Source organism: Peromyscus californicus, unplaced genomic scaffold, assembly GCF_007827085.1.
Source record: "Peromyscus californicus insignis strain IS unplaced genomic scaffold, ASM782708v3 Scaffold_8__1_contigs__length_139910024, whole genome shotgun sequence".
NCBI lineage: Eukaryota > Metazoa > Chordata > Mammalia > Rodentia > Cricetidae > Peromyscus > Peromyscus californicus.
In genome coordinates, this window is record NW_026294606.1 from 16942016 (window position 1) to 16968032 (window position 26017).

At 46.2% G+C, this 26017-nt stretch overlaps 2 long non-coding RNA genes across 7 annotated transcripts in view; one reads left to right on the forward strand and one right to left on the reverse strand.

Moving 5' to 3' along the window:
• The window catches only part of LOC128104102 (uncharacterized), a 133195-nt gene extending 117036 nt beyond the window's left edge, over nt 1–16159 (reverse strand). For 4 of the 6 annotated variants that reach the window (XR_008215876.1, XR_008215870.1, XR_008215875.1 and 1 more), the window contains exons 1-4: nt 12855–16159; nt 11123–11254; nt 9259–9571; nt 513–4739 (exon numbers count right to left, since the gene is read on the reverse strand). This is a non-coding gene — a long non-coding RNA (uncharacterized LOC128104102). Of the gene's footprint in view, nt 1–512; nt 4740–4964; nt 5094–9258; nt 9572–11122; nt 11255–12854 lie in introns of all 6 variants that reach the window. The other 2 variants (XR_008215874.1, XR_008215872.1) reach the window with 2 other exon arrangements.
• A 1231-nt stretch (nt 16160–17390) lies between these two features.
• Nucleotides 17391–26017, forward strand: part of LOC128104358 (uncharacterized) — a 29721-nt gene continuing 21094 nt past the window's right edge. Inside the window, exon 1 of the long non-coding RNA XR_008215972.1 lies at nt 17391–17496. This is a non-coding gene — a long non-coding RNA (uncharacterized LOC128104358). The remainder of the gene's footprint in view (nt 17497–26017) is intronic.

A 26017-nucleotide genomic window follows, 5' to 3' on the forward strand; every position in this document is an offset into this window, starting at 1 on the left:
TAAGCAGCCTATTAGTGGAAAGATACAAACAGTATGAATCTCTTTCTGTACAAGGTTGCCTCAATAAATAATGGTGGGTCACCAAGAAGGTTCAGCGGTGACAGGGAGGTAAGAAAATAGGTATGCTAACGCCACCAGTGGAGGGGCTCTCGGGGATCGAACTCCAGGCCTCATGCTTGCACGCTTGGCCACAGAGCAGTCTTCCCAGCCCCAAGTTGCTTCTTTCGAACGATCATTTCTGACTGGAAATCTGAAGCTGAAATGGCACAAATAACTGAGGAATCTGGCACATCTCCACCTCACCTAAGAAAAGGAAGAGCCCTATGGACTTGCGAAGTGCTTTTTTTACCACCCTACACCATTTGTCATTGGTCTACTTGGGAGACATTTGAGCAATGTGGCAGCAAAGGCCCTTAGCTTGTCTACACTCAAGTAGTCTTTCAGAAAGTGTTTCGATGGGAACTTCTCAGGGTGCTAGAGGAAAAGGAACAGAACCTTCCACGGCCACTCACACTGCCCTGAAAGCTGCCCACTGGCCCCAGCATGCTCAGAAACTGGTGACTACGGGACCCAGCTGTGGGAAATGGGGAAAGAAGTCACGGTGGCTGTTGGGGGGTCGACCTCAGCGCCCTCCGGGAACCCTGAAAGGGGCTTATGGAAACTGGTCTTGAAGCACCAATGTGCTGGCAATCTGAAAGGAAGAGAAAGTTGAAATAAGTTTCTCAGGCTTCCAAAGCTCTCTCAGATTCCAGGAAAATAGAATTGCATAACAAAGGAGAAGAGCAGGCGATCAAAGAGGGTGGATCGCTGTGGTTTTGGCCCAATATATCTTTGGTGCTTTTGGGAGAGAAAAAGGATGCCGAAAGAAAGGGGAGGTAAAGATATGCATACACTTAGAAAATCTGCATAAGGGGCAATAGAAAAATGGCTCTGCTGACAAAAATGAAGGCTGGGGTGATGAAAAGGTAGCAATAGAGTATGTCCCAATTGCCGAGGTACTGGAATGCCAGGAAGAATTCATCAGATAGCACCAGAACATTCAGCAGATTCCGCCTGTGTGCATGGACTCAGAGGCCGTGGAGAGAGATACAGAGACCATGGGAGAGACCGACAACCAGTTAGAGTAAGTTTGTATGAGACAGATGCAGTAAGGATGGGGAGGGGAGGGATGCAGTAAGGATGGGGAGGGGAGGTGCAGTAAGGATGAGAGGTGAGGTGCAGTAAGGATGGAAGGTGAGGTGTAGTAAGGATGGGGAGGTGAGGTGCAGTCAGGATGGGGAGGTGAGGGATGCAGTAAGGATGGGGAGGTGAGGTGCAGTAAGGATGGGGAGGGGAGGGATGCAGTAAGGATGGGGAGGTGAGGTGCAGTCAGGATGGGGAGGTGAGGGATGCAGTAAGGATGGGGAGGTGAGGTGCAGTAAGGATGGGGAGGGGAGGGATGCAGTAAGGATGGGGAGGTGAGGTGCAGTAAGGATGGGAGGTGAGGGATGCAGTAAGGATGGGGAGGGGAGGGATGCAGTAAGGATGGGGAGGGGAGGGATGCAGTAAGGATGGGAGGGGAGGCATGCAGTAAGGATGGGAGGTGAGGTACAGTAAGGATGGGGAGGTGAGGTGCAGTAAGGATGGGAGGTGAGGTGCAGTAAGGATGGGAGGGGAGGTGCAGTAAAGATGGGAGGGGAGGGATGCAGTAAGGAGGAAAAGAAGACGGAGGAGGTAGAGAGATGAAAACTTACTAATAGCAGCAGCAGCATCCCTGGGCAAAGCTGCCTCCAGTGGATGTGCATTCTCTCTGCACATGGAGAAAATAAATGTTCCCAGATTTCTAGAATCATTTAGAAAATGGATGATGCCACCGGCTTGTATGCATCCTCCAACACGGGGAGGTACCAACCTGAATACCTGGCTCTCCTCTGGTAGTGCATTAAGAGTCTCTGAGTCTGTTGCCGAAGAAAAGCCAAATGTTAGCCTTGTGTCAGCATTCCTGAAAACAGGAAGTTCCTTCTTCCAGGAAACGAGATAAAGAGAAGTCAAGATTCAGGGTAGATAGCAAAAAAAGGTTAGATGCCATTTTGTAGGAGTTTTCCTACCCACTTTCTAAGACTATTAAAAAGATGTATTTATCGCTGTGAGTTCAAGGCCAGCCTGGTCAACACAGCAAGCTCCTGGACAGTCAGGGCTACATACACAGAAACCTGTCTCAAAGAACATGTATGTGTGTGTGTGTGTGTGTGTGTGTGTTTACATGTGTGTGTTTACGTATGTGTAGGCTTGTACATGCAGCAGCAAGCATATGGAGGTCAGAGAACAACCAACACAAAACCTCTCCACTATGGAGATCCTGGGGGGTCAAACTCAAGTTGTAACAGGTCCCCAGATCTTAGTAGGCCCCCAAACCTTAGAACAACTGATACCATGAGGTAAGTACCATTCAGGCCTTGAAGCCCAGCATGGAGGCAGCATCACCTGCCAAAGAACGAGAACAAAACCTAGCCAAGCCCATGGTTCTGAGAATTCCCTAAATGTGCTAACCTTGCTTCTTGGCTTCTGTAGTTCTGCTTCTGAATAACTGTTCCTGCTACCTGAGGTCAACCAATAATGCTGTTTTTGTGTTTAAAAGCCCACCTTGAGAAAGGCTTAGGCTGCATTGGAGTCACAAACACCCAGTGTCGTGGCCAGCTGGCTAATAAAGACTTTCTATTGACTTAAACCTGCATGGGAGTTGTCTTCTCTGGCGAATACCTCACAACAAAGTCACCAAGCTTTGGCAAGTGCCCCTGCCTGCTGAGCCATGTCACTGGGCCCTACCCACTCTCTACTGAATTCCCCGATGGAGTCACCATGAGCAGCCATGCACTGAGGACAATACTGTGAATATCCAATAGACTTTGAGAAAAGCTGAAACAAAAACTTATTACTACTAAGATGACAAGTTCTCCATCAAACTATGAAGACTGTCATATTGGATCTGTGTGGGTGAGAGATTTGTCCCGACCGCGGGCCAGGTGGGACACAGAAAAACTTCCGACTACAGATATGCATTATCCCCCAAAAAGGCTCATGTAGTGAGAGCGTGGTTCTTAGATGCTGCTTTGCTCTCCTGGGAATTGACTGACTCACAGAGCTGCTAAGTGCCTCAGTAGATTAGCCTGCTGATGAGCTCCAACTGAATGGGCTAGTTTTAGTAGGTGGATCCTGGTTGGAGGAAGCAATTACCTGGGCCATGCCTTTCAGGATTGTATCTTGTCCCTGGACACCCTACCCCACTTTGTCTTCTAACCTTTCTCCCTTCTCTCTCCCCTTCCCTTCCCTGCTTCTTCCTGAACACACTCTGCCATAATATTCTACTTCACCTCAGCCTAAAGCAAGCAATGGAACCAGATAACCGTGAGCCCAAACCTTTGCTACCACAACCGGAAATAAACCTTCCTTTCTTTAGGTCATTTTCTGAGGCATTTTGTCACATTGACACAAAGCTTATTAACACAGCACCTGACCTGACTAAGAAGTCACTAAATTATTATGGAGATAAATAAACTCTATAGAGAAAGGAAGGGGGTAAACAGCACAGTTCCTGCTCTTAAGTGAGACGATGGTAATGGTTGTTGTTGGTGGTGGTGGTGGTGGTGGTGGTGGTGTGTGTGTGTGTGTGTGTGTGTGTGTGTGTGTGTGTGTTTCATCCTCTACATGCAACAGTGTTGACACACCTAACATTAAAATCCTCTTGGCCCCAACAACATGGCTGTGGGATTAAAGCCTGCCCTAGGTTACTGCCCAGAGCAACTCCATGCCTACCGTTAAAGTGATATTAACCAGTTTCAGTTTTTGCTTCCTCTTCTTAATTTTTGCAGTGATTGTGTGATCAAAACAATGCATTGTTCTGCAAACAAATTAGTGGTAAAAGGAACACTTTTAAAGGTCTTGAAAATATGAGCATCTTAAGTGTCACATGCTTAACAAGAGTTGAACACACAGAGGAGATCCATGCCTGGATATTGAAATGGGTATGTGGCAAGGTGTCAGCTATCTTTCCTAGCAGAGAAAAAGGGAATGAAGGAGAAACAAAACATTCTTTTTCTGAAATAATAGTCTCAATTCATTTGGATTTCATCTAGAGCCTATACCACAAGTCAGTCACTGTAACAGAGAAAGCCCAAGCAACCGTTGGCAGTTTACCCCTCCAAAATCCAATGCACGAGAGGAAGCCCAGAACCTGCTACAGTTTTTGTTATTTCCATACTAACTAGATGTCACTGAGGAGTGGAAAGGACAGTCTGACCTGCATAGCAGTGACAGGAAGACTCTAAAAGCCAGTTCTCTGGTGCTGACAGCCGCACGATGCAGGAAAACCTCTTTGCTGACCTTTCCGAACAGCATTCCTCTTTGGAGACGCTGCTGTCTTGCCTTTTAGAATTTCACCACTGAGTGTTGCCTGCAGACACGGCACAAGCTACGAACATAATGACTTGGAATTCACTCACCTTTGAAATAAGTTCTGCTTCTCAGAGAAGCCACAGACCTACCACAGAGAGAAGACACCGACCGCACAGAGTATGTGATTGCCAGCTCTGGACACCCCAACATACAAATACAGATCCTACAGCAGCAGAGGTGTGGTGAGCTCTTCACAGACCTCTGTCACCTGAATCCAAGGTCCCTCTCGTTCAGACCTGTGTATTCCTGCACTGTCACGATGTGTCAGGTAGACGTGGGGCACTATGACCCCAAGGACACAGAAAGGCCTGAAATACAAAGGCAGGAGATACAAAATTGTTTTCTTTTCCAAAGGAACACCCATGTTCAAAGTTAGCCTCACCCCTCAACAAATCACTTCTTATTTCTTTTATTTGTTTGTCTGTGTGTGTGTGTGTGTGTGTGTGTGTGTGTGTGTGTGTGTGTGTGTGTGTATCCACACAATGGAACTCGGTGTGGAGGTCAGAGGACAACTTGTGGAAGTCAGGTCTCACCTTCCATCACGTGACTCTTGAGGGTTAAACTCCTGCTCTCAGGATTGATGGCCAGTACCTTTACCCACTGAGTCATCTCATAGCCTCTCAGTACATTGCTTCTTCAATCCATTATTTGTCTCAGCACTTCTAAAATTCAAGGGGCAAAATGAACTCTTCAAAGTATTGGTTACCAGAGGGTCATATGCCCTCCTAACTCGATTCCACTCCTCACCATTCAAAACCATCAAAATATTAACAAAATTCACAAACCTAGGCAGAAATAAGCATTTTCACTAATGTGAATTTCATTAATGCATTAATGTCTGATATTTAATCTCTTAAAACATAGATGAAATTAAGCATAGCCCCTTTTTAATGACTAGTAAGCTTTTTTAAGATTTATTTTTATTTTACGTGTATGGGTGTTTTTCCTGCATGTGTGTCTGTGCACCATATGTGTGCAGCACCCAAGAACACCAAAAGAGACATTATATACCCTGGAATTGGAGTCATAGATGGTTGTGAGCTGCCATGTGGGTACTCAGACAAAACTGGGGTCCTCTAGAAGAGCAGCAAGAACTCTTAAACACTGAGCCATCTCTCTAACCCTGTTCCTAATAATCGTTATAGATATTTAAAGCATGACTCCCGCCTTCAATTCACACTCCCTTACCTAATGACCCAACTCTCTCTCTCTCTCTCTCTCTCTCTCTCTCTCTCTCTCTCTCTCTCTCTCTCTCTCTCTCTCTCTCCATCTATCTCTGTCTCTCAATCTTTCAAGATCTATTTGTGGTGCTCAAATATCCATGCTTTTTTAATGATTGATATTCAATTGTGCAAACACGCGCGTGTGTACACACACACACACACACACACACACACACACACACACACACACAGGCTAGCCTTTAACCATGAAGCTAAAGATAACTTGATCTCCTGTTTTTCCTGCCTCTACCTCCCGAGTGCTGGGATTACAGCTGTGTGCTACCACACACTGCTACAATAAAAACGTAACTCCAAGGTCAAGTCTAGACTTTCTTCTTCCTTCTTCTCCTTGAAATACAGACAGTCAAGGTCACCCCGGGACATCCAGTCAGGTGCTGGTGGAGAAGCTGGGTCCTGGGGAGTATCTGCAGAAGCATGTCCTGTTCAGCTTACTTCAGGTGGAAGGCAGGATTCACAGATGGAAGGACAGACAGGAATTATCTGGGGGCACTTCGTTCTGGCTTTGGAGACATTTAACTGCCCACTATTATAACTACATTGCCACAATGTTACAACTGCATTGTCCTTAGATAGATTTCCTCATAAATTAGCTATTTAGCCTCCTCTGGGGAGGGTGACTCCAAGGTGATCAAAAAGATACAAAAATTTGCTCCAGAATTAAGGTGATCCCAAGAAAGACCATTTTGAAAGCCTGGTGGGATTGTATCTCCCAACACATAGATCTGAAAGATGGGTAGTTCATTACCGAGCCCCAAGAATACATTTTTTCCGGGATGTTAATAGAAGATGTTTGTGGAAGGAAAACCCCATAAATCTCTCGAGTTTCTGGTGGGAAGTGGCCTCTGGCTCCTCTGGCAATGGAATCTGCCTGTCCGGGGAGGTATTGCCTGGAAATGGGAATGACTGAACTGCAAAGCCCTGAGTAATTATGTAACTGCAAAAACTAGCACTCATTAGCTACACCAGCTGGCCCATCATGCCCTGCTTAGTGGATCTATTTCCATTCCCGATGGCACCATCTTGTTTTATTTTCCAGAGAAATTGCCATCATACATGGCAGTCAGATGACAGCTAGGACATGGCCTGCCCATGTGGTTGCCTGAACAGGAATCCTTGAGGCCGAAGAAAAACAGAGCACAGGATACTTGGTCTCTCCTTAAACTATCTCTAGGGACTAGAGAGATGGCTCAGCAGTTAAGAACACTAAGGACCTAGTTTCAATTCCCAGGGCCCAGCTAACAACCATCTGTAACTCTAGTTCCAAGGGATCTGACATCCTCTTCTGACCTCCACAGACACTAGACACACACATACATACATGTGGTACACGTCCATACATGCAGGCAGCATAGTCATACACATAAAATAAATAAACAATGTCCTAAAAAGTCATCTCCATCTTATAGGATGAGCAGAAGCCAATTCAGGCCAACTTGCTTCAAAAACACCAACTTTGGAGCCAGCAAGGTGGCTCAGAGGATTAAGTGTGCATGCTAACAAGCCAGACCTGACAACCTGAGTTCCAGCCCTGGGATCCAAGTCCTGTAAGGAGAGAACTGGCTCCTCCATGTTGTTCTCCAACCTCCACAGATGCGCTGTGGCATGTGCACACATGTACACACACAGTGAATAAATAAATTAATCCAACCTTAAAGGCCGAGGAGATGGCTCCTACATGACTTGGTGCTTCTCAAATTTGAACTTGCATGACAAACAGAAGATGTGTTCAAACTCTGATTACAAGCCTAACTCCCAGCACCTGATTCAGGGTCTCTGGGGGATGGAGAGACAGGGTCTGCCTTTCTGAGTCCCCACGGGCTGCTGGTGCTCCTCATGAGTCCACGGTAAAGGACCCACAGTGTCCTTGATGGAGCTTCTCTGTCTTCCACTGAACTGCAGAAATCAGTAAATACTCAGCAGCGTTTTCATTACCATAAAGATTATCTCCCAAATGACCCCAGCGTCTATTTGATGACTCACAGCTGCCTGCCAGCTGGGTACTTATTATGAAAAGCTCAGTTGCCATGGAGTTTTATGGGATGGCACCCTGAGAAACTCAGGTTAGGCCCTTCACTGGTATAAACATTTAAAAATGAAAACCTTTATGGTAAAGGTGCTTGCGGCTGAGCTTGATGACCTAGGACCCACAAGGTAAGAAGAGAGAACCAACTCCTACAAGCGCTCCTCTGATCTCCACACACGTAAAAACACAAATTAATATCCTTGTTTTAATTCGACTTTTAACTGGGACCGGAGAAGGAGCTGAATTTTTATTTTAAATACAGTTTCTGAATTGAAATTCCTTTCCCAAACCACTTTTCATGTACAGGGGTGGGTAACACCTTACAAATGATTCTTCAAAAGTGATGAAATATTTAATTTTGGTTTTCATGTAATGTATCCAACTGTCAGTCAACATGACAACCCTATCAGGGGTGATGTAAAACTATGGTGATATTTTATTTGTATTAAAATGTTATTTGTATGTTAATAAATAAAGTTGCCCGGGGGTCAGAGCTATTAGCAAGCCATAGGAAAGCAGGGCAGTGGTGGTGTACTCTTGTAATCCCAGCACTTGGTAGGCAGAGCTGGGTAAGTCTCTGTGTGTTCAGGGATACAGCCATTATTGGATACACATGCCTTTAATCAATACCAATCATGGAAAACCTGGAGGCCTATACAGACAGGCCGTGAAGAGGCGGTCATGTGGTTGGGTTTACAACCAATGAGAAGGCAGAACAGGAACTCTATATAAAGACTTTAACACAGGGGTAGCTCTGGTTCAGAGAGGTAGGACCACCGCAGGAGGACGGGTAGGGTTTTAGCTCTTAGCTCTGACCTCTTGGCTTTCTTCTTTGCATTGGTTCTGTGTTTCTTATTTAATAAGAAGGTTGGATACATCTACATAAAACCTTCGTGTTTATTTGTTGGTTTGTTGAATTTGTCTACCCCCAGGCCGATAATCCACTTATGAACTGGGCAATCTCTTTTTCATGTGCATATCGTCCCCCAACTCCATCCCTCTACCTTCATCTTCTAATCTTTCCCACTATACCCACCCAGGAAAGTCTCTCCTTTCTTTTTATTTCTGTCTGATGAGGGTGACGGACCAGCCTGACTCCATCTTAAGATTAGAAGCTATCTCATTACAAGGTCAAAATGAGTTCACTCCTGTCTTCTATGAAACTTAAATTTACCATATCTTGACTTGTCTTCTGGAACTTGACATGTTCCATATACTATACCCTGACCTCCACCCTAATAAGATGTCCTGCCAAATAATTTTGAAATGTTCAAATGTTCAAATTCCTACATAATCAAAAAAGAAACCCACAACCCTTGGAAACCCCCTAGTCCTGCAGTTTTTAAACTCCATACACCCCCATTGTCTTTTGCATTCGTGGCTGTTGTCTCAAACCCAACTAGAGGGAGACAACCCTGTCTATCAGAATATAAAGCCTGCTTAATTCAGCTAAAAGAGTTTGGGTGATGGTCTTTACTCTCATTCAGAGGGATTAGCAGGAGAAATGCTGATCTGGTAAATAAAAGCTGGTATAGGTCCCACTCGAACAGATGGAACTACCTGGTTTTATGTTGAATTAGACTCAAGGACTGGGGCAGCCAAGAGCTTGAGTTGTGGAGTCCTTCAGAACGTCTAGATGCTTCTTCTTCCTGTGTCTCTACCCCTGCCGTGTCTGTCTCCACCGTCGTGTCTGTCTCCACCGCCGTGTCTGTCTCCACCGCCGTGTCTGTCTCCACCGCCGTGTCTGTCTCCACCGCCGTGTCTGTCTCCACCGCCGTGTCTGTCTCCACCGCCGTGTCTGTCTCCACCGCCGTGTCTGTCTCCACTGCTGTGTCTGTCTCTACCGCTTGTGTTTTCTCAACCTTCCTGCTGACTGAAAACGTGTTTCTGTAGAATGAATTCTCATATTTTGTTGGTGGTGGTTTTGTTTGTTGGTTGTTTTTATTTTTGTTTTGTTTTTCGAGACAGAGTTCCTTTATGTAGCCCTGGCTGTCCTAGAACTAGCTCTGTAGACCAGGCTGGCCTCGAACTCACAGAGATCCACCTGTCTCTTCCTCCCAGGTGCAGGGATTAAAGGTGTGAGTCACCACCACCACCACCACCCCGACAGGCTAAATACAATTTAAGATTCAGCCCTTTCACGTTTCTCTATCTGGCTCAGAGAATTTAAACGGTGCCTTCTTTTAAGTAAGGCATTCAAAGTCACGGTTCAGGTTGTCAGACAGAGGGTTCAACGATGTGCCTTAAAGAGTTTATTTTTTTCCTCCTGGCAAATGGGTTCTTTTTTATTTGCTTGGTTGACTGGGGGTTTTGAGATAGGGTATCAAATATCACACTGTGAGCTAACGGAGAAAGCCCTCCTTCCAGATTGTTGTTCTTTCTTGGTAGCCCTCTTAATATGCAACCCATTCATACCATCAATAGCACACCATACTGTGACCCTATGATTTCCAGCGCTGAGGAATTTGCGGAAGGGGATAGTTTGTGAAACAAAATATTTTTAGAGTCTTCCCTCAACAAACACAGCTCCCCACAGACCTGAGTTTGTGAAAATCTCAACTCTTTCTCCTCAGAAACTCACTAGGCTACCTGATGGCCTCCAGTACTTCAATCAAACAGCAGATGGCACCAAAGACCATCTTATGAGAACCACATGCACAGGCATGCTTGCAGAGTCTGTCTCAGGGAGCTGGTATTTCACAGACAGGGCCACAGACTTGCTCTTGTAGGTGTCAGAAATGCAGGAGTGACTGAAAACAAACTGATGCTCTAACAATATAATCACTGTCAACCCTCTGATCGACTCCAGGCACAAGCCATGTTGTTTCAAGGCAACTTCACAACTTCCCAAGCCTTTAACCTTAAGCAACTCATTTTCTCGGTGGCTAATGAAAGTCAGAATTTCATCTAGACCCGCCCCCGCAAGGTGAATGTGTGGGAGCCAAAAGCCATCCTGCCTTCAAAAGGCTTCAGTAAGCCCTGTTGATTGCTATTAGCGCACATTTCCCCCTGAGATCAGAGAGCATCTGGGACGGAAGCGCCATGCAGAGACACGAGATGCACAAGTGAAGTTCAGACATGCTCAATCCAGATCCCAAGAATTCGCCCTCCAGGCTCCCTGGTTAGCTGGCCATGCCTAACTCAGTTGCAGTCTCAGGCAGATGTCCCAAGAGACGTACTCCCTTTCCTCTCAGGAACTCCCAGTGAAACAAACCAAAGCGAGATGGAGGAGAGTCTCCCGGCAGCCCAGACCTCTAACGCTGAGTGCTTTGTAGCAGCCCTAGGAGAGGACCCTAAAGAACAGAATGACACCCATGATACCACCATGGAAAGGCCCACAGGGACACAGGGCAGTTGTGGGTCCCGTCAGCCCTGATGGCCTGCTGATGGACATCGGAGAAAGGAAAGGAAATGGAACGGTTACCTCTCTTGGAACTCTCTCCTGGATGCTTTTAAATGCACAGCACAAATGGTACAGGATGCTGAGGGAGACCCGTCGTGACTTTCACTTATCTCAGATTCAACCTTGGACCTCGAATACCTGAAAAACCCTGAACTAGGGAAAGAAAGGGAGCTCTGAGGAGCAAAGAAATCGAGAGAGCAGCCCATATTATGTTCTTCGTGTTTGGGTTTTTGACAGTGTCTTATTCTGTGGCTCAGGCTAGACTGAACTCACTATATAGCTCATGCTGCCTTCAAACTCAGAGTAATCCTACTACCTTAGCTACCGGAATGCTAAAATTGCAGGTGTCAGCCAACACACCCATCTCAAAACCATGTTCTTGACGCCAGATTATCTGGCCCCCTGTCTGTGTGGAAGGTATGAAGTTGTCCGTCCTTCTGTGGCTTACCAACACTGGTTCCGCCCTTGGAAGTGCTCTTACGGGGTTGCTGTGTAACTTGCTGCATAGCAGCTGTGCCCTTCTGGGGCAGTGGAATCAACATGCATCCTCACTGGGGAGAGCACAAGGCCACTGGAGAGATCATTTGCTCCAAAACAAGAATACAGAGCCCAGGTTTCCTTTCTGTCCTGAGAGTGTGAAGTAAACTGGGATAGACAAGTACCAGCGAGAACTGAGTGTGGTGTCATACATCTGTACCCCCAGCTCTAGAGGGGAGAGGAACAGGAGGATCAGGAGTTCAAGGTCGGCCTTAGCTACAAAATCAAGTTTGAGGCCAGCCTGCTCTTCAGGAGACTCTGATTCAAAACATAAGAAGAAACAAACAAATAAGATTTGTAAAGAGCTACCAAGGAGGGCCACCCATCTTCTGAGGGGGCATTTTGAGCGGTCATCTCTCTAAATAATCCTTCAAAATGAGAATGGGGAGAGCAGGCATGGCTCTCGGGGAACCCCACTCCCCGCCACAGTCCTCCATGTTATCTCTTATCTGAGAATGACTTCCACAGAAGTTCTCTCAATCAGAAGTAAGACATGAAGCTCATCTGGTCATCCTTAAGGACACAGAAGAAAGCCTTGTCTGTTCAAAGATGAAGCTTACCGTCCTACCTGCATAACCAGAGAAGGGGTGTTTGGACCCATGACAGCACACCTTGCATGCAAATGAAGGGTTATGTTTGCACCAATCATTGTACAGCTCTCAAGCAAATGAAGATGTGTTTTTACACCAGTCACAGCAGTTTTTCTGCAAGACGCCAGGAAAATTGCCCCTCCTTTGGCCTTGGTAGAAATGGCCACAAGGTCATCTAAGTTCACTGAGGCTTATGATAGCAAAAAGTTTCATGCAGACTGTTTGAACGAGCCCTGGCTGGAGCTGCACCCTCAGGAGCCAGTGCAATCAGCTGCCGTTATACAGTTTCCTGAAGACATGCATGTAGTATTCCAAACGGCTGGGGCCGCCGTAAAGGTTGGCTGTTTGTCTGACAGCTCTTTTTGTTCAAGGCAGCCAGGGCAGAGTGGGGGGAAGTCCAACAGCTGTTGATAGGGAAACCACATTGCCCGTCTCCCCGTAAACATCAGGTGTATTTACAATGGGGCCTAAAAATGTGATGATTTTAACAGAGTGTTTGTGCTGTAGCGATGTTTCATATCTGCCTAATGCCCCAGGGAAGGGGGAGTGGGTGCCCCATATTCTGTCTTTCTGTGAGAGATGATCTAGAATTTGGAGAAAATCCAGAAAGTCATCTTATTCCTTACCTCACAACACTGATAGAAGCCAGGTGAAAAATGTTCCCATTTAGATGATTCTGAAGTCTTAGCCTCATGGCAGGGCTTCTTTGGTCTCCTGGCTTCCTATCGAGGAAGTTTTAGTGAATAGATACCGTATCATAAAACATATCCATGATTACTCTTTATCTTCCACACTCTTGGGGTAATACTTAACATGTGAAACAGCCATGTTTCAACAAGACCATGATGGGAAGAAATTTGTTTCCTGACCCAAATCATCACACGGCTTCCCTTCTGGGCCCACTAAGGCCTCTTGCCCTGTCTCCCACGATATGTATCATAATGCTAAAGACAGTAGCTGCTGAGCACTGCCTAGACAAGTCTGGGCTTCCTTCTGCTTCCGGAAGTTTTGGAACACAGTTCAGATCCCTGAACAAAACACAACCTGAGTTTTGTTGACTTAAGAGGTTTCGATGCTATCACATTTTCTAGGCTTTGTTTTGTATCTTCAGATCTGCTACTGTATCTGTTAAAGATGTGAAACCTAAGCCAACCCTGCCCATGGAACCATGAGCTTATCAAATTCCCAGCACTTGATAAAATACCAGGCGGTTTTCAAAGGCAGCCTACTAAAAATAAAATAAAATACAGTACGTGTTTTAAAGACTTTCTACTTTCCAGCAGGGACAGTCAACAACCCTTGCTGAATGATGTAAGAAGCCTGAAATACACCCAGCATTTCAGTCAACTGTCAACAGACAGAAGCCAACGGGGCCTTGCCTTCCTTACGCAGGTCTGGAATCATGAAGGGTGTACTAGACAATCCCGACATCCCTCCCTCTGCATGTCTCTGTAATTCCATTCGGTTGTGTGGATGTTCTCATAGACAGCCATATTGATATGACTGAGGTTGCTTCCCTCCAGGAACAGCATGCTCATGACAGACTGCCCTGGAAAACAAACTACTGTAAGAAACTCCACGTTGCAAAATGGGGTTATCCTCGCTGCAATTTTCCCGGTAGCTGCTTTACTTGGAGGAAGGGCCTCAGAAGCTCGTGGCCACCGGCTCTTGCTGAGGCTGTGGAAGTCTTTCTTAGCAGCCCAGGCAGTGTCTTGAGACACCCCAATAAAAGCCTGCTCTGAAGCTGACTCAGAAGGACTCACCCTGTTTAAACTCCTACATTGTTTCCCTTGAAACATTATCTACAAAGGTTTGACTACCGCCCGGCCCTGCTTATCTTAGATGTATGTTCCAAATCTTGTTTTTCCTGGTACAGAGGTGGAAAAATAAAGAAACCACTCACCACTGCTGCTGTGTGTCTTCCTGAGCAAGGAAAAAAAAAATGATAGAGGCGGGGACGAAATAGAAGATGACACAATGTATTAGTCAGTTTCCCATCAGCACAATAAATACCTGGATAATCACAGAGAAGATGTTTATTCCTGCTCATGGATCTGAAGGCTTTGCTCTGTGATCAGTAGGCTCTGCTCACTTTGGACTTTGGGGGGTTTAAGAGGTAGGGCGTAGTGGGAGGTATTTTGTGGGATGTGGTCTCCTCTCTCACTCACTTCCTGGCCATGAAGTAAGTAGTGTGGCCCTGCTGACCATTCTAACCATGATATACTACCTCACCCTAAGTCTATCATCTCCCAATAGCGCCACACAGGGAACCAAACTGTTACTACAGGGTCTATTGGGAAATGTTTAAAATTCAAACTATAACACATGGAAAATACTAAATAGAAAAAAAATGAGGAGGGTAAGAAAGCATCAATAAAGTAGTGAGTTGGGAAGGAATTGAGACATGACCTCTCTACACTGCATATTAGACTAGTCACAATAGCTGACAGGTCAGCCATGGTTTGCATAGCAGCCTGCGTGCTTCTCAAATGCATCTGAGAGGTTTTAAGCATGAACTCAAAAAAATAAGCACTCCAGTTTTAAATTCATAGCTTTCCTTTCAAACATGATGGAGATGTTGACATCATCATGGCCTTAGAGGAGCTGAAAGACCAAATAATGAACTCGATAGAGTGCTTGGGATACCTCTCCCCACAGCAAAGCTGAAGATGCTCTGGTGTCCTTGCCCTTTCGTGACAGAATTAAGGCCTTCCAAATTACATGTTACAGGATCAGCCTTTGTGTCTCCCCGCCACCCCAATTCATAAAGCTTATATCCTGAGCCCCCAGTGTGGTGGTGTTGGAAGTTGGGTCCTTTGGAAGGTTTAAGTGAGGTCATGAAAATGAGGTAATCATGAAACTGATGTTCTAATACTAAGAAAGTCCAGAGTCCATTTGTTTTCAACCTCCACAGATGCCTAGCATAATATTTTATGTAATAGGGAATCCATAAATATTTGATTTGTTGGTCAATAAAGATCACCAAGTTTTGTGGACACATAAGAGCGCTGGTTGGTTAGTCTACACCCAACCTCACAAAGTAGACATAATTCACTTCTTTACATTCAACCCTTCTCTCCGTGAGCCAGAGCTAGGCTGGCTGGGGGCTTCTGCAGGCGGGAAGGTTCCAGAAGCAGAATATTATACTGCAACAGAGCTTGAGGCTCTAGGAGACTCGGCCAGTTTTACCCTTCATTGCAGAATAATAGAACTGGAAGTCTTCAAGTGTGGGGCTCAAGGGGGTCACTGAGACCAATTGTTCTTTTTACATTTTTACAAGAGATTAGAGGACATGTCAATGCCTAGACAGGTAGGGCACTGAGGAGAGACCAGACCCATGTGACAGAGTTGGGGGAGGTGATCCTTATTGTTTTTACAGTAAGAAGGGGGATGGGAGAATTGGGAGAATTTGAAAGTTTCTCTTCTCCTCTCTCTCTCTGGTCCAAAGTCCTCTGTTGCTAAGGGGTGGCCAGTGAGTACTCAGATAAAGAATGTCACGTGATCAGTAACCACCTTCCTCACCGGCCACAACATGGGGTACACAGGGTAGAGAAAGGCTGGAATCTAGAGAAACAAGTTAAATTTTTTTCTAGCATCCAAATGACTGGAGTTTGGGGAATAGGCACAATTCAACCAAAATAGAGGAGAGCTTTACAAAATGCCATGGCCCCGGATAGCAAGAACCAGGCAGCTTGTATGGAAAAAATAAAAGGGTAACATGATGCCCTTTGCCAGAGGGGAGTGTGGGAAAGAGGTAAGAGATTGACAGAAGTCGTTTGTCCAACGCTGTAAGCAAATTTCCACCTTGTTACTCACTAAGGGAGCTACCACTGCACAGCCTACCCCAACCTGCACGGCTCAGCCCAGTTTCGTAAAAACTAAACTAACAAATGACCACAAAAGAAATCAATAGTGCTTACCTCTTAGGCAATGCAAGAACTGCTTCATGCAACTTTGGGGTTTTATATGTAACAGTGTGCTAGGTCTTCCTGTGAAACGTACCGTTACTATAGTAACAACATTTTTAAAGTTTTGCCTTAGCAGCAGCCATTGGCACTTCTCCCTTGCTAGAATCGGGGCTTTGATAAAAACAGCAGTGTTTGTTTTGCTCAGGTTGCTGTGCAGGCAGGATTCTGGCCTGGGAATCATGGGTGCATGGGAGTAGAGATCAGCCTTAAGGAGTGATAACCTCTCACTGTCTGGGTTCCTTCCTGGTGGTACAGGAATCTTGCCCACTTCCTTAAGGACATCTCTAATGCTAATGCGACTGGAAACTGGAGACTGAAGAAAGCTACATTAAGATGAACATATGAAAGAAGTCATCAGGAAAAAAAAAAAAGACTTGGTCCAGGTCCAGATGCCACTGGGGTCTGTGTTGATGTCTGTGGCCCTCGTCACCTCAGGGGCCCATAGGAATCAGAGGGCCATGATGTGCAGGCCCCACCCTTCATTGGCCCAGGGAAAGTTGGCCTTGTCTCTTGCTGGACACTGTAGCAAAAGAGATGGCCCCTGCATTCGGGAGAGATGGCCCCACTCCTCACCATAGGTAGGGTGAACTGACCTTGAGGGCATGGGCATAGGGATGCTGAGTCCATCCCCTCAAATGAGGTGGGAAGCCCCAGTGGCCAGCACTGACCAGCTCAGCTACCACCCAGGTCCACAGCCTGACCTTGGGTTGGCCCACCCTAACATCCACCCCATCTAGGACCTGCTAGAGATCATGAACCACCACAATGGTGTACCAGAAACCCAAAGCCTTGAACCAGACTAGTGACTCATTGCAATGAACATTAGCTAGTAAAGCTGATTGGACAAAAGGGTGTACTGTTAATATTCTGATCCTGCCCCTTGGCACCACCCTGTGTTCTGACATAAAAGTCTCTTTAAAAAAAAAAAAAAAAAAAAAAAAACTCTGCCCATTTTTCTCTTTCTTCTGCTTCCCTCCCACAAAGTACACACCCCGAACCACCCCCTTTCTCTCTCTCCCTCTCCTTTCTGTCTTTTCTTATCTTTCTCTTTATCCCTCATTATAATAAACCATTTCCACTCGGATGCAGCCTCTGGGTTGTGAATGTTCACCTGCCGTCGTCCCTCCCACCCCCACCCCCTCCCACCCCCGTACTAAATCTAACATTGGCGCCCAGCGTTGCCAGGCAGCCCCACCGCTTTCTCCTGCCCGCCAGTCTTGAAGAGCTTTTGGGACCCTGTACCTGTACCGCCCACCATTTTTCCGGCTGGAGGACCTCCGGAAACTCTTCACCCTTTCGGGTAAGATTCTTCCCTTTCCTTTTAGCCATTTTCCCACAACTGAGAATTCGCTCCACTCTCTCAATCGTAGTGCTGACCACTTCTCTTTTGGGCTCTAAGCCCCTCGGTAATAAATCATAACATATGACATCCCAAAGCTCCCAATGCCACTGTGATCAAGAGGTGGGAAAGGAGAAGCAAAGAAGTTTTTGTTGTTGTTTGGTTTGGTTTGTTCTTGTTGTTATCTTGTTTGCTTGCTTTGTTTTTGTTTGGTTTGATTTTATTTTAATTTTCTTTTGTGGTGAGGGGCACTGCAGAGGTGAGGAAAGGATACGGGGGTGGGGACTGGGAGTTGAGTAGAATTGGGTGCGTGATGTAAAACTCCCCAAAAAAAAATCAATAAAGAAATTACATTAAAACAAAAAACAAAAAAACTAGAAGCTCTTTCCCATCTGGCTTCATACAATGAACCGAGCATGCTCATAAGGGTCTGCACCAATGGAAGGCAAGAGAGAGCTGGGCGGTGGTGGCCCACGTCTTTAATCCCAGCACTCCGGAGGCAGAGGCAGGCGGATCTCTGTGAGTTCGAGGCCAGCCTGGTCTCCAAAGCGAGTTCCCGGAAAGGCACAAAGCTACACAGAGAAACCCTGTCTCGAAAAACCAAAAAAGAAAAGAAAGGCAAGAGAAAGGCAAGAGAAAGGCATGCTACTGTTAAGCCATTCATCTTCCCCTGTTGTTGTTCCTCCTCCTCCTCCTCCTCCTCCTCCTCCTCCTCCTCCTCCTCCTCCTCCTCCTTTCTGTTTCTTCTTTGGCTTTTTGTGACAGAGTTTCACTGTGTAGCCCTGGCTGTCCTGAACTCTGTAGACCAAGCTGGCCTTAAACTCACAGATATGAGTGCTGGGATTAAAGGTGTGTGCCACCACTGCCTGGCACTTTCTTCTTAATGAACTGTCTCTATTTCCATTTCTAAGCACATGTCCTTCATCTACTTCTTTGCGGTGGGATGTAAGAATTCAGGCACTTCAGCAGGTGGCCTGGGATTCAAATCTGTGCCTAAAATACCAAGATATCACCAACACCATACCTAGCATGATGCCTGGTAGATAACATTAGCCAACAAATGTACCTATCTGCACCCCCCACCCCCCCTACCCCCGCCCCGCCCCAAACACACACACACACACACACACACACACACACACACACACACACACACACACACACCCCTACCCCAGGCTACCACCTCCAGGGCAGCTCACAGGACCACCTCTGCATCTCTCCATTTTACTTAGGGTAGGTTTTGTAGAACTGGAGTTTGCAATGTGATACTTTCCTCACCATGGTTTGCACACCAAGAAAGGCAATTTGATAGGTGAATGCTTCTGGTGCTTTCAAGGTCTCCAAAAAACATCAAAGTGGACAGAAGGCCATAACTCAAAACATCATAAAGAGAACAGATCCCCATTCAAGCCAAGTCCCTAAAGCATTCCCCAAATAGAAAATATGCCACTGTTCTCCACCCAAACAGCAGAATGGCACAGCCCAGCAGAATCAGCGACAACCCAATATCACACATCTGCCTTTATTTGAATGGTGGGAATTGCATGATGGGAAATAGCAAGCATAGTAGTTTGCCCATCAGAACTGAACATCAACCAATCAGGACAGCCCTTGCTTACATGGCAGGAATTACACTACTGAAAATTGAAGCCACTGGGCCTCTTCCTCGTGGCTTATTGCCATAGGCTAGCGTGCTCCTGGTCCTTCAAAGAAAAAGAATAACGTCGGTGGCACACAATGGATGCATGAACAAAGAGAAGATTGCTCTGCAGGGCAATTGTTTTTTGCAAAAAGGGTAGCCAAGACCCAAAGGACGCTAGGCCAAGACTTCCTTTTATCCTGGATGGTGGTGGCGACTGTGTCTCACCCCATAGCTGGGAGCACTTTATTTTCTGACACTATTGGCTGATCAGTGCAAAGGGGAAGGGGGGGAGGGTCTGGAAACGAGTGCTTGCCAGGCTAAATACATTTGATTAAAAACAAAACAACGTTTCTCACACTTCCACGGCCCTGCTCGCTGTGTGTGTGCTAACTAAACTGTTTTCTTTCTACTTCAGCCTAAAGTGTGAATTCTTTCACCAACCAGATAATATCCCTGAGAACCATTAATTTCTGATTTTAACCTATATTTAAGCAACTCCTGTGCCTGCCCCATCCGACTGCACATTTCTGTGCTCAGGGGCTTTCCACAGTGCCCAGGAAGTAAGTACTCAGTGACTACTAATGAAGGAGCCCAGTAAACACTTTCTGCTCTCTTCCGGCTTAGCTACTTAAGCGGCAAAGGTCAGGACTTTGTGTTCTGAGCATTCCTGTGGAAATGACCCCCACGTCATCTCTTCCAAGTCCCAGGGAGGAGCAACCTGTTTCCTGCCTGGCTGGCCAGGTGCTGCACTAAGAAAGGCTGCCTCTTCACTTAGCTATCCCAGGAAAGGAAGCCAGTCCTCAGCGGCTCCCCATGGAGTGACCTGGAAGATCCTGTGTGAGGCCATTTTCTCCAAGACTGTCCAGTCCTTTGCTATGTACCGGTCACCACCAGCCACTCTCTGATCAGATCAGTTCTTTCCTGGCCCCTTCCATGTCTCCAGGTAGATACTTTTACTAGACTCTGTCTTATTTATACCTTTGCTGCTCCTTGGGTAACTGATTTCTGTAAGAATTACTTTAGAAGCCTTTCATCTTCCCCTGTAGAACCTGAGCTGTGTCCTGTTAAGAAACGCTCCTCGGCCGGGCGGTGGTGGCGCACGCCTTTAATCCCAGCACTCGGGAGGCAGAGCCAGGCGGATCTCTGTGAGTTCGAGGCCAGCCTGGGCTACCAAGTGAGTCCCAGGAAAGGCGCAAAGCTGCACAGAGAAACCCTGTCTCGAAAAACCAAAAAAAAAAAAAAAAAAAAAAAAAAGAAACGCTCCTCACGTGACTGCCTGGATCTGTGCCAGGATGCCTGGCCCATAGTTAACATTCCGCACAGACTATTAGAAAGGAATTCCCCTGGGTAGGGGAGTTAGCTCAGTCCGTAAGAGTTCACTCCTCCGAATCTATGTTTAAAAAAGAAAAAAGTGAGGGGTAGTGATGTGTATTTGTAACCCACAAGTGCCACGGAGGTAGAGGTCCACTCAGTGAGCCAAGGGTTCTGGTAAAGAACCCTGTAATCAATAAACAGGGTGAGGGCTGGAAAGATGGCTGGCTCAGTCTTTAAGGGCACTCGCTGCTCTTGCCAAGGATACAAATTCTGTTTCCAGGACACAAAGTGGCTCACAACCATCTCCAACTCCAGTTCCAGGGAATCTGACACCCTCTTCGGGCCTGCATAGGCACCATGCATGTTCATGGTACCCAGTGCATGCACACATACATTTAGGCGAACACTCATACACATAAACTTTTCCAAAGAAATTTTTTTCAAAAAACATGATGGTGTAGGGGTGGGGTAGGGTGAGTAGTTCCTGCAGAAATGGCTTAGAGGCTAAGAGAACTTGCTGCTCTTCCAGAGGACCCTACTTGGGTTCTCAGCATCCATGCCAAGTCATGCATCTCACAACTGTCTGTAATTCTGGTTCCAGGGGACCTGATGCCTCTGGTCTCTTTGGCACCTACACTCAGCTGCACATACTCACAGTCAGACACATACCTATACACAATTAAAAATAAATCTTTTTTGGGCAGTGGTGGCTCACCTTTAATCCCAGCATTCAGGAGGCAGAGGCAGGTGGATCTCTGTGAGTTTGAGGCCAGCCTGGTTTACAGAGCTAATTCCAGGACAGCCAGGGCTGCAGAGAAAAACCCCGTCTCAAAAAACAAACAAACAAACAAATAAATAAATAATTTTTTTAAATTAAAAATAAAAATCAGTGGAGAGCTGGGAGACGGCTTGCTAGGTAAAAGTGTTTCCTATTCAAGCATGTGGACGTGTGTTCAAATCCTCAGAATTCACTTAAAATTCCAGAGTCACAGATGTGCCTACAACCCTAACTCTGTACAGGGTGGAGACAGAGGGATCACGAGGGCATGACAGCCACCAGCCTAGTTCCAGGATCTGGGGGAGATTGTGAGTCAAGAAAATGAGGCACAGAGCAGCAGAGCAGGACACTGGATGTCCTCCTCTGGCCTGTGTGCAGGCTGGCACACGCTCCTGTTCACGTGTTCATATTCCACACACTCACACACAGAGCCAGAGAAAGAGAGAGAGAGAGCGCACATGGCTTCTGAGAAACACTACTTGAGACTGACATTTGACTAACACACGTGTGTGTACACACACATATGCACAGTCACAGATGTACACACGCAATACATAAGAATAATTTCTAATGTTTTATACACAACACTGGGTGTGAAACTAGATTTCCCAATTATCTGTTGGATATTTTATAAATAACTGGAGAAAGTAGCTTCCAAATAAACACCCTAAGGATATGCAAGTGTCAATTTTCCTGATTTTTATCAATACATTTTGCATATGCATATTGAAATATCACACTATGCCCCAAAAATATGTATAATACTTAATAAACAATTTATCTTGACGGAAAAACTTGTGATATGGAAAGCTTAGCTACATTAGTTGAGCATTACATACATACTGTATACATGTGTTGCCACGTGGTACTCTATAAATGTGTACAATTAAAGTTATTATTTCATGTATACAGAATAACCGATCTTTATTAAATCCTATGTCCCCCTCAATTCCCAGCCGCAATTCTTTCCCTGCAGGCCTGAAAAGCATGCTGAGCTGAGACTCTGCAGAGGGGTTCAGTGTCCTTCAAACCCACAGTTTCTGTGGCCCTTGTAGGCCTCACCAGCAACTCACCAACTTCGTGTGTGAAGCTGAGGAGAATGCTGGAGCCGCCCCCCCCCCCCCCCCCCCCCCCCCCCTTTGCAGTGGCCTGGACAATATCCCAGCCAGGGCTTGTTCCCAAGGTCAGAACAAAGGCAAAGCTCCTCACTCCCCTACCCCTGAATTTGAAGAACACCCTTTGTGAGGCCTGTCTGAGACACAGAGGCCAGGATGCTCAGGGCCCTCACAGCAGGATGCCTGAGACATTTGCATATGGCGACTCCCCTTTCAGACTCTACCAACCAAAGGGAAGCTTTCTTTTTCCCCTTCCAGGCTCTGTGTCTTTGATGCTTCAGAATACATCACCTCAGTGTAAAGAGAAAAGGAGCCTGCACTGAGGGGCAGTTTTCCTGCATGTGGGTTCCACCCAGTGGATCTGGGGGTGCTGAGCAGCTCGGGCTCCAAGGCAGGAGCTAAGTCCTATCTCTCAGGGCTCTCAGTCTCCAAGGCTCTTCCCTTCTCATAATCAGACCACCAGTTTAAATGGGTTAAGGACGTTTATATAGATCCACCCTGACTTGAGCAACCAAGAGAAGGTCTAGGGTCTATTACCTCTCCATGGGCTCTCCTTATCCACATAGCTGGAAAGTGTGCAGTAGGTAGCCTAGACTCCATGTACATTTCCTGGAAAGCAGATATAGGGGTCAAGGTTTGTGGGCCCAGCATGTGCTCCGCAGTGAAGCCCGTGAGTCACTCAGGCTGCAGGCTTTCCCCTGCCGGGTGATTCACTCTGTCTGAATGTTTCTCTTTTCCTCTTCACCCTCCAGCTATGTGTGAGGCTCACCGCATCCTTTCCTGCATCTCCTTCCACAAACCTGCAACATAATTTTCTTCTCAATGTTATACCTCATCTCCACGATGCTCAAAACTCTTCAGCAATGCTCTGTTCAGTCATGAGACAGCATCAGACTCCCTGGGTGACTTCGGGACCTGTCTATCCTGACTCCCCACTCTCCAGCGATGCCAACTTGGGCTAAAAAAAAGTTGCTAGGTGCTTGTTGTATCAACTGGAACAGACTCACCTCTGTGCCATTGCCCAAATCAGCCCAGAGAGCTTCCTTAATCTTTCAGGGACTTCACAGTAAACCTGGATCCTTCACATCAACACAGAAAAGAATTTCAAAGGAAAGCCAGTGTGAATCAGAGTTGGGGTTTATTCAATCTAGAGAGAAAGGCACTCAAAAAAAATAAAGACTCTGCACACCCAAGAACATGAGTGTGGGCTTCTCAATTGCTAGAAGACACCTGTAACTTGTACTTTGAGTACAGGTGTCAAGAGGAGTAGCAGAAAAAGAAGTCTTACTCAGGTGTGGGCATGGGCTTCTCATTCCACATGTATTTTGGTGGCTCTCAAGTTATGTCTCAAGGGACTCCTAGGAATATTGTTTTCATTTTCTCCCTTCTTTGATGAGTGAGATTATAGGGGTAGCTGCAGAAGCCATTAGGATGGGATTACACTCAGAGAAGGAAAAACCAGGAGCTGCTAGAGTCCCCCAGGGTCTTCAGGTAATGTCTCTTGCAGTAGTTTCTTCTGAGATTCCTAGAAAATCTGTAGGTTTACAGCCAGGAAAGAAGATAGGTCTTAAGCAAATGTTAAGTATTGGAATTATTTCTTTAAAAAAATTTTAATCGTATTATTATTGTGTATATGCACAGTGTATGGGAGGTAGTACATGTCACAGTGCTCATGGGAAGGAAATCAGAGGACAGTTTTGTGGAATTGGCTCTCTCCCTCTACTTCCATGGGAGTCCCAGGAACCAAACTCAGGTAACCAAGCTTGCAAGTCGAGTGTCTTTACTCACTGAGCCATACATCAGCTTTGTGTTAGATGTCTTAATGCTCAAGCTAGCAAGAAGCTTCAGCCAGGCTCCTGGGTGAGGAGTTCCTTTTCCTTTTCACGTCTGTGATAACCCCATTTTCCTAACCAGACCCATTGCTCATCTGCAGATATGTTCCTTTCTCTATAATGTGTGTCCTTAGTCAAGAGGTCTAAATTCTTGACTGACGGGTCTGATTTCATGCTGGTCCTCTATCTCACCAGGAGAGATGTCAATCATTCTCATATTCCCCACCCTACCACTCCCAAGCAAGAAAACTTTATCATGAGTTAGTTCTGTGGGTGGAGTCTGATAATGAAGGTGAGCAAACAGCATGCAAACAAACAGGAACTGGGGACAGAGTGACTTCAGGTGACTGAGTCAAGCCTGCCTGAGGTCTACCTCGGATGCAGAGCTTTCTAGCAGCCTATATTTCAACCCTGTTCGAACTGGGTTTTCTTTTATTTTTAATTATGTGTGTAGTTACCTGCAGAGGTCAGGAAACAGTATTGGATCCCCTGGAGCTAAAGTTACAGGCAGTTTTGAGTCACCTGACATAGATGCTGAGAGCCAAACTCCAGTCCTCTGGAAGAGCAGCTAGCACTTTTAACCACTGAGCCATCTCTCCAGCCCTAAACTGGGTTGTCTGATGCAACAGCAAACCTTACAGAAGAGATTAAAATTATTCCCTTTGAAAGAACCAGCTTCCCTTAGGACAAGTGATTAAGCAATATAGATTTGTATGGACTTAAGAAGCTCAGTAAATAGCACACAAAGGAGTTAGCAAGCTCAACTTCTATGTGAAAATTTCCCTTCAGCCTCCTGGGACCCTCCTTTCTTATGTGTGGTGGTTTGAATGAGAACAGCCTCCATAGGCTCATATATTTGAATGCTTGGTCCCCAGAGACTCGCAAGTGGGTTCTCCAGTTCCAGAGATAGAGGCTGGAGAAGCCATGCACCAGAACTAAAGCAGGGAGATTATATATGTTGTAGGTGAGGGATGATGATGTGTTCACCACAAGCTGGGTTTGTGCCCAAGTATGGTCAAAAGCTGACCGATTTAGGTGGGAACTTGAGCTACTGGCAACTTCAGAGGAGGAGCTGCAGTAGCCACCAAGAATTCAGAACTGAGCTTTTTGGTGCCTTTCCTTTGGAGATTCTCTGAGAGGGTGGAGTTTAGAGAGAGAGGGATAGGAATGGGGCTTTCTGGATCACGCAGGGGTGAGCTGGAAGTTCACACCAAACAGCTATGTCTCAAGATGTGAGCTCTCAGCTACAGCCCCAGTGCACATGCCTGCCTGCCATGATGGTCATGGACCCTAACCCTCTGAATCCATAAACCTCAAATTAAACAATTTCATTTACAAGTTCCTTGGTCATGTGCTGGATCTCCTGTGCCTTGGATCTCAGAATCATGAGTAGGGGTAGCTGTTAGGATTCCTAGCCACTCCCCCAGCTACATAACCATGCATGCGCTGTCCAGCAGCCAGGCAAGATGCTTAGTCATCCCAGGGCCTTATGTCCTTCGTAATACATACACTGTGTGATCATATAATTTGCATACAGCGCGGCCACATGCACATGCATGGCAGAGCTGCATAGGCACATATGCACATGCTGGGGTGGGGGCACCCATAAAAGCAGGTTCCACACGTTCCTCTGCCCCTATCCACACCAGTTGTTTCCATAGGCCTATTCACCTCTTTCTACCTGTCCCTATGCCTTAATAAACTCTTATAGTGGGCTTCGTTGTACCTCGTGTTTCTCTCGCATGGTAAACAGCACCACATAATAAATAACAGTAGCAGTAGCAAGGGAGTGAAGAAAGGA